This window comes from Carcharodon carcharias, chromosome 6 (assembly GCF_017639515.1).
Source record: "Carcharodon carcharias isolate sCarCar2 chromosome 6, sCarCar2.pri, whole genome shotgun sequence".
NCBI classification, from domain to species: Eukaryota; Metazoa; Chordata; class Chondrichthyes; order Lamniformes; family Lamnidae; genus Carcharodon; species Carcharodon carcharias.
In genome coordinates this window covers 99,127,914-99,141,795 of record NC_054472.1, presented here as the reverse complement: position 1 = coordinate 99,141,795, position 13,882 = coordinate 99,127,914, and positions in this window count along the sequence as shown.

Below are 13,882 nucleotides of genomic sequence, written 5' to 3'. Positions count from 1 at the left end.
GGGATTGGGAAAGGGGAATGTGAGTGGGGCATTGGAGATGGGGAATGTGAGTGGGGGATTGGTGAATGCAATGTGTGTGGGGAATTGGAAAAGGGAAATGTGAGTGGGGGATTGGAGAAATGACCCTGTGTGTGGAATTGGAAAAGCGAAATGTGAATGGTGGATTGGAGAAGGGGTCGTGAGTGGGGGATCAAAGAAGTGGAATGTGAGTGGGGGGTGGGAGAAGGGGACTGTGAGTGGGAGATCGGAGAATGTTAGTGTGAGTGGGGAATCGGAGAAGGAGAATGTGAGTGGGGGATCGGAGAAGAGGAATGTGAGTGGGGGATCGGAGAAGGGGATTGGAGTGGGGGATTGGAGAAGGTGAATGTAATTGGGGGATCGAGAAGGGGAATGTGGGTGGGGGATTGGGGAAGGCGAACTTGAGTGGAGTATTGGAGAAGGGGCATGTGAGTGGGGGATTGGAGAAGGGGAATGTGAGTAGGGCATTGGAGAAGGGGAACATGAGTGGGGGATTGGAGAAGGGGAAGTGAGTGGGGGATTGGAGAACGGAAATGTGAGTATGGGATTGGAGAAGGGAAATGTGAGTGGGGTATTGGAGAAGGGGAATGTGAGTGGGGCATTGGAGATGGGGAATGTGACTGGGGGATTGGTGAATGCAATGTGTGTGGGGAATTGGACAAGGGAAATGTGAGTGGGGGATTGGAAAAGGAGCAGTGTGTGGGGGATCAAAGAAGGGGAATGTGAGTGGGGGTTGGGAGAAGGGGACTGTGAGTGGGGAATCGGAGAAGGGGAGTGTGGGTGGGGAATCGGAGAAGGGGAACGTGAGTGGGGCATCAGAGAAGGGGAATGTGAGTGGGAGATCGGAGAAGGGGATTGAAGCGGGGGCTTGGAGAAGGTGAATGTACGTGGGGGATCGGAGAAGGGGAATGTGAGTGGGGGATCGGAGAAGGGGAATGTGGGTGGGGGATTGGATAAGGGAAATGTGAGTGGGAGATTCGAGAAGGGGCATGTGAGGGGGGGATTGGAGAAGGGGAATGTGAGTGCGGGAATGGAGAAGGGGAATGTGAGTTGGGGACTGGAGAAGGGGCATGTGAGTGGGGGATTGGAGAAGGGGCACGTGAGTGGGAATTGGAGGAAGGGAATGTGAGTGGGGGATTGGAGAAGGGGAAGTGAGTGGGGTTTCGGAGAAGGGGCATTTGAGTGGGGGATTGGAGAAGGGAAATGAGAATGGGTGCTTGGAGAAGGGGAATGTGAGTGCGGATTGGAGAAGGGAAATGTGAATGGGTATTTGGAGAAGGGGAATGTGATTGGGGGATCGGAGAAGGGGAATGTGAGTGGGGTATCGGAGAAAGGGGCCGTGAGTGGGAGATTGGAGAAGGGGAAAGTAAGTGGGGGATTGGAGAAGGGGAATGTGAGTGGTGGATTCGAAAATGGGAATGTGAGTGGGGCATTGGAGATGGGGAATATGAGTGGAGGATAGGTGAAGGGAATGTGTGTGGGGAATTGGAAAAGGGAAATGTGAGTGGGGGATTGGAGAAGGGGCCGTGAGTGCGGGATCAAAGAAGGGGAATATGAGTGCGGGATTGGAGTAGGGGAATATCGTTGGGGGATTGTCGAAAGGTAATGTGAGTGGGCGATTGGAGAAGCGAATTTGAATGGGTATTTGGAGAAGGGGAATGTGAGTGGGGCATTGGAGCGGGGGTATGTGAGTGGGCGATCGGAGATGTGGCCGTGAGTGAGGATTGGAGAAGGTGAATGTGAGTTGGGGATTGGAGCAGATGAATGTGAGTGGGGGATCGGAGAAGGGGATTGGAGTGGGGGATTGGAGAAGGTGAATGTAAGAGGGGGATCGGAAAAGGGGAATGAGAGTGTGGGATCGTAGAAGGGGAATGTGGGTGGGGGATTGGAGAAGGGGAACATGAGTGGGGTATTGGAGAAGGGGCATGTGAGTCGGGGGTTGGAGAAGGGTAATGTGAGTGGGGCATTGGGGCATATGAATGTGAGTGGGGGATTGGAGAAGGGGAAGTGAGTGGGGGATTGGAGATTGGGAATGTGACTTTGGGATTGGAGAATGGAAATTTAAGTAGGGCATTGGAGAAGGGAAATGTGAGTGGGGTATGGGAGAAGGGGAATGTAAGTGAGGTATTGGAAAAGGGAAATGTCGTTGGGGGATTGTCGAAAAATAATGTGAGTGGGGGATTGGAGAAGCGAATTTGAATGGGTATTTGGAGAAGGGGAAGGTGAGTGAGGCATTGGAGAGGGGGTATGTGAGTGGGCGATCGGAGATGAGGCCGTGAGTGGGGATTGGAGAAAGTGAATGTGAGTGGGGGATTGGAGAAGGATAATGTGAATGGGGGATCGGAGAAGGGGAAAGTGAGGGGGGATCGGACAAAGGGGCCAAGAGTGGGGGATTGGAGAAGGGGAATGTGAGTTGGGGATTGGAGAAGGGGAAAGTGAGTGGGGGATTGGAGAAGAGGAATGTGAATGGGGGGGAATGGTGAACGGGAATGTGAGTGGGGGATTGGAAAAGGGGAATGTGAGTGGGGCATTGGAGATGGGGAATGTGAGTGGGGGATTGGTGAAAGCAATGTGTGTGGGGAATTGGAAAAGGGAAATGTAAGTGGGGGATTGGAGAAGGGACCGTGAGTGGGGGATCAAAGAAGGGGAATGTGAGTGGGGGGTGGGAGAAGGGAACAGTGAGTGGGAGATCGGAGAATGGGAGTGTGAGTGGGGAATCGGAGAAGGAGAATGTGAGTGGGGGACCGGAGAAGGGGATTGGAGTGGGGGATTGCAGAAGGCGAATGTATGTGGGGGATCGGAGAGGAGGAATGTGAGTGGGGGATCGGTTAAGGGGAATGTGGGTGGGGGATTGGAGAAGGGGAATATGAGTGGGGTATTGGAGAAGGGGCATGTGAGTGGAGGATTGGAGAAGGGGAATGTGAGTGGGGCATTGGAGAAGGGGAATGTGAGTGGGGCATTGGAGAGGGGGTATCTGAGTGGGCGATCGAAAATGAGGCCGTGAGTGGGGATTGGAGAAGGGGAATGTGAGTGGGGGATCGGAGAAGTGACCGTGAGTGGGGGATCAAAAGGGGGAATATAAGTGGGGGGTGGGAGAATGGGACTGTGAGTGGGAGATCGGAGAATGGGACTGTGAGTGGGGAATCGGAGAAGGGGAATTGAGTGGGGGATTGGAGAAGAGGAATGTGAGTGTGGAATCGGAGAAGGGATATGGAGTGGGGGATTGGAGAAGGTGAATGAATGTGGGGGATCGGAGAAGAGGAATGTGAGTGGGGGATCGGAGTAGGGGAATGTGTGTGGGGGATTGGAGAAGGGGAATATGAGTGGGGTATTGGAGAAGGGGCATGTGAGTGGGGGATTGGAGAAGGGGATTGTGAGTGGGGCATTGTAGAAGGGGAATGTGAGTGGGGGATTGGAGAAGGGGCAAGTGAGTGTGGGATTGAAGAAGGGGAAGCGAGTGGTGGATTGGAGAAGGGGCATGTGAATTGTTATTTGGAGAAGGGAAATGTGAGTGGGGGATTGGAGAAGGGGAATGTGAGTGGGGGATTGGAGAAGAGGCCGTGAGTGCGGGATCAAAGAAGGGGAATGTGAGTGGGGGATTGGAGAAGGGGAATATCGTTGGGGGATTGTCGAAAGGTAATGTGAGTGGGGGATTGGAGAAGCGAATTTGAATGGGTATTTGGAGAAGGGGAATGTGAGTGGGGCATTGGAGAGGGGGTATGTGAGTGGGCGATCGGAGATGTGGCCGTGAGTGGGGATTTGAGAAGGCGAATGTGAGTTGGGGATTGGAGAAGGGGAAAGTGAGTGGGGGATTGGAGAAGGGGAAAGTGAGTGGGGGATTGGAGAAGGGGAATGTGAGTGGGGGGGAATGGAGAAGGGGAATGTGAGTGCGGGATTGGAAACGGGCAAGGTGAGTGGAGCTTTTGAGATGGGGAACGTGAGTGGGGCATTGTTGAACGCAATGTGTGTTGGGAACTGGAAAAGGGGAATGTGAGTGGGGGATTGGAAAAGGGGCCGTGAGTGGGGGATCAAAGAAGGGGAATGTGAGTGGGGGGTGGGAAAAGGGGACTGTGAGTGGGGAATCGGAGAAGGGGAGTGTGAGTGGGGAATCGGAGAAGGGGAATGTGAGTGGGGCATTGGAGCAGATGAATGTGAGTGGGGGATTGGAGATTGGGAATGTGACTGTGGGATTGGAGAATGCAAATTTAAGTAGGGCATTGGAGATGGGAAATGTGAGTGGGGTATTGGAGAAGGGGAATGTAAGTGGGGGATTGGAGAAGGGAAATGTCGTTGGGGGATTGTCGAAAGGTAATGTGAGTGGGGGATTGGAGAAGCGAATTTGAAAGGGTATTTGGAGAAGGGGAATGTGAGTGGGGCATTGGAGAGGGGGTATGTGAGTGAGCGATCGGAGATGAGGCCGTGAGTTGGGATTGGAGAACATGAATGTGAGTGGGGGATTGGAGAAGGAGAATGTGAGTGGGGGATCGGAGAAGGAGAATGTGAATGGGGGATCGGAGAAGGGGAATGTGAGTGGGGGATCGGAGAAAGGGGCCGTGAGTGGGGGATTGGAGAAGGGGAATGTGAGTTGGTTATTGGAGAAGGGGAAAGTGAGTGGGGGATTGGAGAAGGGGAATGTGATTGGGGGGGAATGGTGAAGGGGAATGTGAGTGGGGGATTGGAAAAGGGGAATGTGAGTGGGGCATTGGAGATGGGGAATGTGAGTGGGGGATTGGTGAAAGCAATGTGTGTGGGGAATTGGAAAAGGGAAATGTGAGTGGGGGATTGGAGAAGGGACCGTGAGTGGGGGATCAAAGAAGGGGAATGTGAGTGGGGGTGGGAGAAGGGGACAGTGAGTGGGAGATCGGAGAATGGGAGTGTGAGTGGGGGATCGGAGAAGAGGAATGTGAGTGGGGGATCGGAGAAGGGGATTGGAGTGGGGGATTGGAGAAGGTGAATGTATGTGGGGGATCGGAGAAGGGGAATGTGAGTGGGGGATCGGTGAAGGGGAATGTGGGTGGGGGATTGGAGAAGGGGAATATGAGTGCGGTATTGGAGAAGGGGCATGTGAGTGGGGGATTGGAGAAGGGGAATGTGAGTGCGGGATTGGTGAAAGCAATGTGTGTGGGGAATTGGAAAAGGGAAATGTGAGTGGGGGATTGGAGAAGGGACCGTGAGTGGGGGATCAAAGAAGGGGAATGTGAGTGGGGGGTGGGAGAAGGGAACAGTGAGTGGGAGATCGGAGAATGGGAGTGTGAGTGGGGAATCGGAGAAGGAGAATGTGAGTGGGGGATTGGAGAAGGGGATTGGAGTGGGGGATTGGAGAAGGCGAATGTATGTGGGGGATCGGAGAGGAGGAATGTGAGTGGGGGATCGGTGAAGGGAAATGTGGGTGGGGAATTGGAGAAGGGGAATATGAGTGGGGTATTGGAGAAGGGGCATGTGAGTGGAGGATTGGAGAAGGGGAATGTGAGTGGGGCATTGGAGAAGGGGAATGTGAGTGGCGCATTGGAGAGGGGGTATCTGAGTGGGCAATCGAAAATGAGGCCGTGAGTGTGGATTGGAGAAGTGGAATGTGAGTGGGGGATTGGAGAAGGAGACTGTGAATGGGGGATCGGAGAAGGGACCGTGAGTGGGGGATCAAAAGGGGGAATATAAGTGGGGGGTGGGAGAAGGGGACTGTGAGTGGGAGATCGGAGAATGGGACTGTGAGTGGGGAATCGGAGAAGGGGAATTTGAGTGGGGGATCGGAGAAGAGGAATGTGAGTGTGGAATCGGAGAAGGGATATGGAGTGGGGGATTGGAGAAGGTGAATGAATGTGGGGGATCGGAGAAGAGGAATGTGAGTGGGGGATTGGAGAAGGGGAATATGAGTGGGGTATTGGAGAAGGGGCATGTGAGTGGGGGATTGGAGAAGGGGATTGTGAGTGGGGCATTGTAGAAGGGGAATGTGAGTGGGGGATTGGAGAAGGGGCAAGTGAGTGTGGGATTGAAGAAGGGGAAGTGAGTGGTGGATTGGAGAAGGGGCATGTGAATTGTTATTTGGAGAAGGGAAATGTGAGTGGGGGATTGGAGAAGGGGAATGTGAGTGGGGCATTGGAGAAGAGGCCGTGAGTGCGGGATCAAAGAAGGGGAATGTGAGTGGGGGATTGGAGAAGGGGAATATCGTTGGGGGATTGTCGAAAGGTAATGTGAGTGGGGGATTGGAGAAGCGAATTTGAATGGGTATTTGGAGAAGGGGAATGTGAGTGGGGCATTGGAGAGGGGGTATGTGAGTGGGCGATCGGAGATGTGGCCGTGAGTGGGGATTTGAGAAGGTGAATGTGAGTTGGGGATTGGAGAAGGGGAAAGTGAGTGGGGGATTGGAGAAGGGGAATGTGAGTGGGGGGGGAATGGAGAAGGGGAATGTGAGTGCGGGATTGGAAAAGGGCAAGGTGAGTGGAGCTTTTGAGATGGGGAACGTGAGTGGGGCATTGTTGAACGCAATGTGTCTTGGGAATTGGAAAAGGGGAATGTGAGTGGGTGATTGGAAAAGGGGCCGTGAGTGGGGGATCAAAGAAGGGGAATGTGAGTGGGGGGTGGGAGAAGGGGACTGTGAGTGGGGAATCGGAGAAGGGGAGTGTGAGTGGGGAATCGGAGTAGGGGGACGTGATTGGGGAATCAGAGAAGGGGAATGTGAGTGGGAGATCGGAGAAGGGGATTGGAGCGGGGGCTTGGAGAAGGTTAATGTATGTGGGGTATCGGAGAAGGGGAATGTGAGTTGGGGATCGGAGAAGGGGAATGTGAGTGGGGGAATGGAGAAGAGGAATGTGAGTGGGGTCTCGGCGAAGGGGATTGGAGTGGAGGATTGGAGAAGGTGAATGTAAGAGGGGGATCGGAAAAGGGGAATGCGAGTGTGGGATCGGAGAAAGGGAATCTGAGTGGGGGATTGGAGAAGGGGAACATGAGTGAGGTATTGGAGAAGGGGCATGTGAGTGGGGGATTGGAGAAGGGGAATGTGAGTGGGGCATTGGAGCAGATGAATGTGAGTGGGGGATTGGAGATTGGGAATGTGACTGTGGGATTGGAGAATGGAAATTTCAGTAGGGCATTGGAGATGGGAAATGTGAGTGGGGTATTGGAGAAGGGGAATGTAAGTGGGGGATTGGAGAAGGGAAATGTCGTTGGGGGATTGTCGAAAGGTAATGTGAGTGGGGGATTGGAGAAGCGAATTTGAAAGGGTATTTGGAGAGGGGGTATGTGAGTGAGCGATCGGAGATGAGGCCGTGAGTTGGGATTGGAGAACATGAATGTGAGTGGGGGATTGGAGAAGGAGAATGTGAATGGGGATCGGAGAAGGGGAATGTGAGTGGGGGATTGGAGAAGGAGAATGTGAGTTGGTTATTGGAGAAGGGGAAAGTGAGTGGGGGATTGGAGAAGGGGAATGTGATTGGGGGGGAATGGTGAAGGGGAATGTGAGTGGGGGATTGGAAAAGGGGAATGTGAGTGGGGCATTGGAGATGGGGAATGTGAGTGGGGGATTGGTGAAAGCAATGTGTGTGGGGAATTGGAAAAGGGAAATGTGAGTGGGGGATTGGAGAAGGGACCGTGAGTGGGGGATCAAAGAAGGGGAATGTGAGTGGGGGGTGGGAGAAGGGGACAGTGAGTGGGAGATCGGAGAATGGGAGTGTGAGTGGGGAATCGGAGAAGGGGAATGTGAGTGGGGGATCGGAGAAGGGGAATGTGAGTGGGGGATCGGTGAAGGGGAATGTGGGTGGGGGATTGGAGAAGGGGATTATGAGTGAGGTATTGGAGAAGGGGCATGTAAGTGGGGGATTGGAGAAGGGGAATGTGAGTGTGGCATTGTAGAAGGGGAATGTGAGTGGGGCATTGGAGAGGGGATATGTGAGTGGGCGATCGGAGATGAGGCCGTGAGTGGGGATTGGAGAACATGAATGTGAGTGGGGGATTGGAGAAAGAGAATGTGAATGGGGGATCGGAGAAGGGGAATGTGAGTGGGGGATCGAAGAAAGGGGCCGTGAGTGGGGGATGGAGAAGGGGAGTGTGAGTTGGGGATTGGAGAAGGGGAAATTGAGTGGGGGATTGGAGAAGGGGAATGTGAGTGGGGGGGAATGGTGAAGGGGAATGTGAGTGGGGGATTGGAACAGGGGAATGTGAGTGGGTCATTGGAGATGGGGAATGTGAATGGGGGATTGATGAAAGCAATGTGTGTGGGGAATTGGAAAAGTGAAATGTGAGTGGGGGTTGGAGAAGGGACCGTGAGTGGGGGATCAATGAAGGGGAATGTGAGTGGGGAATCGGGGAAGGGGAATTTGAGTGGGGGATCAGAGAAGAGGAATGTGAGTGGGGAATCGGAGACGGGCTATGGAGTGCGGGATTGGAGAAGGTGAATGTATGTGGGAGATCGGAGAAGGGGAATGTGAGTGGGGGATCGGAGAAGGGGAATGTGGGTGGGGGATTGGAGAAGAGGAATATGAGTGGGGTATTGGAGAAGGGGCATGTGAGTGGTGGATTGGAGAAGGGGAATGTGAGTTGGGCATTGTAGAAGGGGAAAGTGAGTGGAGGATTGGAGAAGATAAAGTGAGTGGGGGATCGGAGAAGGGGCCGTGTCTGGGGGATCAAAGAAGGGGAATGTGAGTGGAGGGTTGGTGAAGGGGACTGTGAGTGGGAGTTCGGAGAAGGCGAGTGTGAGTGCAGAATCGGAAAAGGGGAACGTGAGTGGGGCATCAGAGAAGGGGAATGTGAGTGGGAGATCGGAGAACGGGATTGGAGCGGGGATTTGGAGAAGGTGAATATATGTGGGGGATCGGTGAAGGGGAGTGTGGGAGGGGGATTGGAGAAGGGGAATGTGAGTGGGGGATTGGAGAAGGGGCATGTGAGTGGGGGATTGGAGAAGGGGAATGTGAGTGGGGGAATGGAGAAGGGGAAGTGAGTGGGGGATTGGAGAAGGGGCAAGTGAGTGGGGGATTGAAGAAGGGGAAGTGAGTGGTGGATTGGAGAAGGGGAATGTGAGTGGGGGATTGGAGAAGGTAATGTGAGTGGGGTTTGGAGAAGTCAAATGTGAGTGGGGGATTGGAGAAGGGGCCGTGAGTGGGGCGTCAGAGAAGGGCAATATGAGTGGAGGGGGGGTCCGAGAAGGGGAATGTGAGTGGGGGATCGGTGAAGGGGCCGTGACTGGGGGATCAAAGAAGGGGAATGTGAGTGGAGGGTTGGTGAAGGGGTCTGTGAGTGGGGAATCGGAGAAGGCGAGTGTGAGTGCGGAATCAGAAAAGGGGAACGTGAGTGGGGCATCAGAGAAGGGGAATGTGAGTGGGAGATCGGAGAACGGGATTGGAGCGGGGATTTGGAGAAGTTGAATCTATGTGGGGGATCGGTGAAGGGGAATGTGAGTTGGGGATCGGAGAAGGGAAATGTGGGTGGGGGATTGGAGAAGGGAAATGTGAGTGCGGGACTGGAGAAGGGACCAGTGAGTGGGTAATTGGAGAAGGGGAATGTTTGTGGGGGAATGGAGAAGGGGAATGTGAGTGGGGGATTGGAGAAGGGGAATGTGAGTGGGGGGGAATGGAGAAGGGGAATGTGAGTGGGGGATTGGAGAAGGGGAATGTGAGTGGGTGAATGGAGAAGGGGAATGTGAGTGGGGGATTGGAGAAGGGGAATGTGAGTGGGGGGGAATGGAGAAGGGGAATGTGAGTGGGGGATTGGAGAAGGGGAATGTGAGTGGGGGAATGGAGAAGGGGAAGTGAGTTGGGGACTGGTGAAGGGGCATGTGAGTGGGGGATTTGAGAAGCGAATTTGAATGGGTATTTGGAGAAGGGGAATGTGAGTGGGGCATTGGAGAGGGGGTATGTGAGTGGGCGATCGGAGATGAGGCCGTGAGTGGGGATTGGAGAAGGGGAATGTGAGTTGGGGATTGGAGAAGGGGAAAGTGAGTGGGGGATTGGAGAAGGGGAATGTGATTGGGGGGGAATGGTGAAGTGGAATGTGAGTGGGGGATTGGAAAAGGGGAATGTGAGTGGGGCATTGGAGATGGGGAATGTGAGTGGGGGATTGGTGAAAGCAATGTGTGTGGGGAATTGGAAAAGGGAAACGTGAGTGCGGGATTGGAGAAGGGACCGTGAGTGGGGGATCAAAGAAGGGGAATGTGAGTGGGGGGTGGGAGAAGGGGACAGTGAGTGGGAGATTGGAGAATGGGAGTTTGAGTGGGGAATTGGAGAAGGGGAATGTGAGTGGGGGATCGGAGAAGAGGAATGTGAGTGGGGGATCGGAGCAGGGGATTGGAGTGGGGGATTGGAGAATGTGAATGTATGTGGGGGATTGGAGAAGGGGAAGTGAGTGGGGGATTGGAGAAGGGGCATGTGAATGGGTATTTGGAGAAGGGAAATGTGAGCGGAGGATTGGAGAAGGGGCATGTGAATGGGTATTTGGAGAAGGGAAATGTGAGTGGTGGATTGGAGAAGCGGAATGTGAGTGGGGTGTTGGAGAAGAGGCCGTGAGTGGGGGATTGGAGAAGGGGAATGTGAGTGGGGGATTGGAGTAGGGTCCGTGAGTGGGGGATTGGAGAAGGGAAATTTGAGTTGGGGATTGGGGAAGACGAATTTGAGTGGGGGATTGGAGAAGGGAGTGTGAGTGGTGTTTGGAGAAGTCAAAAGTGAGTGGGGGATTGGAGAAGGGGCCGTCAGTGGGAGATCAGAGAAGGGCAATATGAGTGGAGGGGGGGTCTGAGAAGGGGAATGTGAGTGTGGGATTGGAGAAGGGGAGTGTGAGTGGGGGATCAGTGAAGGGAAAGTGTGAGGTGGATCGGAGAAGGGGCCGCGACTGGGGGATCAAAGAAGGGGAATATGAGTGGGGGGTTGGTGAAGGGGTCTGTGAGTGGGGGATCGGAGAAGGCGAGTGTGAGTGCGGAATCGGAAAAGGGGAACGTGAGTGGGGCATCAGAGAAGGGGAATGAGAGTGGGGGATTGGAGAAGGTGAATGTATGTGGGGGATCGGTGAAGGGGAGTGTGAGTGGGGGATCGGAGAAGGGGAATGTGGGTGGGGGATCGGAGAAGGGGAATGTGGGTGGGGGATTGGAGAAGGGGAATGTGAGTGGGGGAATGGAGAAGGGGAAGTGAGTTGGGGACTGGTGAAGGGGCATGTGTGTGGCGGATTGAAGAAGGGGAAGTGAGTGGGGGATTGGAGGAAGGGAATGTGAGGGGGGATTGGAGAAGGGGAAGTGAGTGGGGGTTTAGAGAAGGGGAATGTGAGTGGGGGATTGGAGAAGGGAAATGAGAGTAGGGGTTTGGAGAAGGGGAATGTGAGTGGGGGATTGGAGAAGGGGAATGAGAATGGGTGCTTGGAGAAGGGGAATGTGAGTGGGGATTGGAGAAGGTGAATGTGAGTGGGAAATTGGAGAAGGAGAATGTGAATGGGGGATCGGAGAAGGGGAATGTGAGTGGGGGATCGGAGAAATTAGCCGTGAGTGGGAGATTGGAGAAGGGGAATGTGAGTTGGGTATTGGAGAAGGTGAATGTGAGTGGGGGATTGGAGAAGGGGAATGTGAGTGGGGGATTGGAAAAGGGGAATGTGAGTGGGGCATTGGAGATGGGGAATGTGAGTGGGGGATTGGTGAATGGAATGTGTGTGGGGAATTGGAAAAGGGAAATGTGAGTGGGGGATTGGAAAAGGGGCCGTGACTGGGGGATGAAAGCAGGGGAATGTGAGTGGGGGGCTGGTGAAGGGGCCTGTGAGTGGGGGATCGGAGAAGGCGAGTTTGAGTGCGGAATCGGAAAAGGGGAACGTGACTGGGGCATCAGAAAAGGGGAATGTGAGTGGGAGATCGGAGAAGGGGATTGGAGCGGGGATTTGGAGAATTTGAATCTATGTGGGGGATCGGAGAAGGGGAATGTGAGTTGGGGATCGGAGAAGGGAAATGTGGGTGGGGGATTGGAGAAGGGAAATGTGAGTGCGGGACTGGAGAAGGGACCAGTGAGTGGGTAATTGGAGAAGGGGAATGTTTGTGGGGGAATGGAGAAGGGGAATGTGAGATGGGGACTGGAGAAGGAGAATGTGAGTGGGTGATTGCAGAAGGGGCATGTGAGTGGGGGATTGGAGGAAGGGAATGCGTGTGGGGGATTGGAGAAGGGGAAGTGAGTGGGGGTTTGGAGAAGGGGCATGTGAGTGGGGATTGGAGAAGGGAAATGAGAGTAGGGTTTTGTAGCTGGGGAATGTGAGTGGGGGATTCGAGAAGGGGAATGAGAGTGGGTGCTTGGAGAACTGGAATGTCATTGGGGGATCGGAGAAGGGAAATGTGAGAGGGGTATCGGAGAAAGGGCCGTGAGTGGGAGATTGGAGAAGGGGAAAGTGAGTTGGGGATTGGAGAAGGGGAATGTGAGTGGGGAATTGGAGAAGGGGCATGTGAGTGGGGGATTGGAGAAGGGTAATGTGAGTGGGGCATTGGAGCAGATGAATGTGAGTGGGGGATCGGAGAAGGGGATTGGAGTTGGGGATTGGAGAAGGTGAATGTAAGAGGGGGATCGGAAAAGGGGAATGAGAGTGTGGGATCGTAAAAGGGGAATGTGGGTGGGGGATTGGAGAAGGGAAATGTGAGTGGGGTATGGGAGAAGAGGAATGTAAGTGAGGTATTGGAAAAGGGAAATGTCGTTGGGGGATTATTGAAAAATAATGTGAGTGGGGGATTGGAGAAGGGAATTTGAATGGGTATTTGGAGAATGGGAATGTGAGTGGGGCATTGGAGAGGGGGTATGTGAGTGGGCGATCGGAGATGAGGCCGTGAGTGGGGATTGGAGAAAGTGAATGTGAGTGGGGGATTGGAGAAGGATAATGTGAATGGGGGATCGGAGAAGGGGAAAGTGAGTGGGGGATCGGAGAAAGGGGCCAAGAGTGGGGGATTGGAGAAGGGGAATGTGAGTTGGGGATTGGAGAAGGGGAAAGTGAGTGGGGGATTGGAGAAGGGGAATGTGAGTGGGGGGGGAATGGTGAAGGGGAAAGTGAGTGGGGGATTGGAAAAGGGGAATGTGAGTGGGGCACTGGAGATGGGGAATGTGAGTGGGGGATTGGTGAAAGCAATGTGTGTGGGGAATTGGAAAAGGGAAATGTGAGTGGGGGATTGGAGAAGTGACCGTGAGTGGGGGATCAAAGAAGGGGAATGTGAGTGGGGGGTGGGAGAAGGGAACAGTGAGTGGGAGATCGGAGAATGGGAGTGTGAGTGGGGAATCGGAGAAGGAGAATGTGAGTGGGGGATCGGAGAAGAGGAATGTGAGTGGGGGATCGGAGAAGGGGATTGGAGTGGGTGATTGGAGAAGGCGAATGTATGTGGGGGATCGGAGAGGAGGAATGTGAGTGGGGGATCGGTGAAGGGGAATGTGGGTGGGGGATTGGAGAAGGGGAATATGAGTGGGGTATTGCAGAAGGGGCATGTGAGTGGAGGATTGGAGAAGGGGAATGTGAGTGGGGCATTGGAGAAGGGGAATGTGAGTGGGGCATTGGAGAGGGGGTATCTGAGTGGGCGATCGAAAATGAGGCCGTGAGTGGGGATTGGAGAAGGGGAATGTGAGTGGGGGATTGGAGAAGGAGACTGTGAATGGGGGATCGGAGAAGGGACCGTGAGTGGGGGATCAAAAGGGGGAATATAAGTGGGGGGTGGGAGAAGGGGACTGTGAGTGGGAGATCGGAGAATGGGACTGTGAGTGGGGAATCGGAGAAGGGATATGGAGTGGGGGATTGGAGAAGGTGAATGAATGTGGGGGATCGGAGAAGAGGAATGTGAGTGGGGGATCGGCGTAGGGGAATGTGTGTGGGGGATTGGAGAAGGGGAATATGAGTGGGGGATTGGAAAAGGGCCCGTGAGTGGGGGATCAAAGAAGGGGAA